The sequence below is a fragment of the Papio anubis genome, chromosome 9 (genome assembly GCF_008728515.1).
Source record: "Papio anubis isolate 15944 chromosome 9, Panubis1.0, whole genome shotgun sequence".
NCBI classification, from domain to species: Eukaryota; Metazoa; Chordata; class Mammalia; order Primates; family Cercopithecidae; genus Papio; species Papio anubis.
Genome location: NC_044984.1, coordinates 22862007 through 22864397, shown reverse-complemented (window position 1 = coordinate 22864397; position 2391 = coordinate 22862007). Strand labels below are relative to the sequence as shown.

Genomic DNA, 2391 nt, shown 5'->3' with positions numbered 1-2391 from the left:
TTTCTTCACTTATATGGCTGACATGTCTGCTAGGTTGGCTGTAATAGCTGTAAGCTTGGTATCTTTCTTTTCGCTGCAGCCTCTTTACATGGTTAGCTCTTACAAAGCATGGCAGTCTCTTACAGGGCAAGTGACTTCCTCCAAAGTGAACATTTCAGAAGACCTTGACAGAAGCTGCAAGATGTATTATGACCTAGCCTTGGAAGTCATGCAGCATCATTTCTGCTGCATTTTATGGGTCTAAAAGTGAGTCACAAGGCCAACACACAATCTTAAGAGGATGCGAGTCCATAGGGGTATAAATACTGGAAAGCATGGTTCATTAGGGAGCCATCTTTAGAGGCTAGCTACCACCTACCCAGTTAAGTGTTGGCCATATCTGTCTTTTGGGAGAGAACTTCTTTAATAACATAGGAATTTACTTGCAAGTTATTCAAAATGTGAATATTTAAATTGTAATATTGAAAATGATATATTTTTCAATAGAGTCCATAATTTTTTTTTACTTAATATTAAAATGGAGGTCATAATACCTTAAAGAAATAATCTCAGGGAATTAAGAGCTTGGAAATTTTGTCTTTTATATCCTTTTATTTTGAACTAGACCTCAAAAATATATAGGCAGATTTAATCCAAGCTCTGTACTAGGATGTCCATCTATGCTTCCTGGTAATTGAATTCCACTGACTGACATAATTAGGCCCTATCTGTTAAACCTGTTGTGTCAAAGTGTTCTTGAGTGTCTTCATTTACATATTTCCAACATTGCAGAAACAATCATAATAGTTGGTTCTGTCAAGGCCCATTGTAGAATGCTTTTATTCTCTGATTGACGGTGGTAATAATTGATACTATGTGTCCTTTATATTAGTGTAGTTGTTTATTTGGCATAATATTTTGCAAAATGTGCACCAAAAATCCTTAAAAAGTGTTTTGGTAAAAGTACCATCATCCATTTTTCACTCTTGTCATCTCAAATGGTCTGGATCAAACTGTCCCTAAATTAGTAGACTAGAAAAATAGCAATCTTAGTCTCTTGTTTCAGATATTCCTGGTCTCTATAGTTATTTCTCTCTATAGATATTTCTAGTTTATTGAGTGGCAGCTATACTTTAAAATACCAAAGAAGATATACTTTTTCTGTCAGCTCATTTCTTAAATTTAATTAGGAAGGCTTTGTGATACTATTTAGGAACTAAGTAAATGGATGAGAAATGGATGTAGCATAAAATAATTCAGAAATAATGGAAGATTAAGGACTTAAGTACCCCCTAAATCTTACTGCCTCTGTTTCTTCAGTTAAGATATATATATATATATGTATGTGTGTGTGTGTGTATGTGTGTGTGTGTATGTGTGTGTGTGTGTGTGTGTGTGTATATATATATATTTTTTGAGATGGAGTCTCGCTCTGTCACTTAGGCTGGAGTAAAATGGTGCGAGCTCAGCTCACTGCAACCTCCACCTCCTGGATTCAAGTGGTTCTCCTGCCTCAGCCTCACGAGTAGCTGGGATTACAGGCGTGCGCCATTATGCCCAGCTAATTTTTGTGTTTTTGTAGACGCGGGGTTCCACCATGTTGGCCAGGCTGGTCTCAATTTCCTGTCCTCAGGTGATCTGCCTGCCTTGGCCTCCCAAAGTGCTGGGATTACAGGCATGAGCCACCACGGCCGGCTTCAGTTAAGATATTAATGCTAATCAGAGTCAGCTAAGACTTATTTGGGGTTATTTGAGGAGGATTAATCAGTAGATCTTTTCTGTCTGATTTTTTTTTAAACAGCCATTATAAAATAAATAAGACAGAGGAGGACTGAAAGATTACCTTTATTACTGATAAAGGTGATATCAGAGAATATGGACAGGGAATCTTCCTAACACTGAGTTCCGGGATTAGGGCAGATTTGTCTACCCAATCCTGGAAGCAGTAGACAAGGACAGTCCTGGAAGGAGTGGCACAGGTCCAGGCACAGATCACAAGGACAACTTGTGATCTCTGTAAACATCCAGCTCCCGAGACAAAAAAAAAAAAAAAAAGAGAAAGAGAGAGAGAAGGGGACTGAGTGACTTACGCTCAATTTCTGCTTCTAAACCCACCAGAAGAAGAAAAACAGCTCTGCACCTCCCTTAGAAAGCCGTAAATAAGGGGACCATGATAAACAGAATTTCAGGATAATGGGACTCCACAAGTAAGGACAACAAGAAGGATGCATTTTGCCAGTAATATTCCCCAGCTTTTTGTTATTGTAACATCTTAGGATTCATCATTTAACCAGTAATGAGAGAGTATATTAAAAGATTCTCTTACTTTCCTTTTCCAGTCAACTTCCTATTTTAATATTCTTTCTGTTCTACTATCCTGATGAAAAGATGGGGACCTTCTTTTTGTGCGTA

The 2391-nt window shown here is 37.8% G+C and overlaps 1 protein-coding gene across 14 annotated transcripts in view; it reads left to right on the top strand.

The window, feature by feature from the left end:
- Positions 1–2391, top strand: part of SOX5 (SRY-box transcription factor 5) — a 1038891-nt gene that overhangs the window by 562461 nt on the left and 474039 nt on the right. The window lies entirely within an intron of this gene.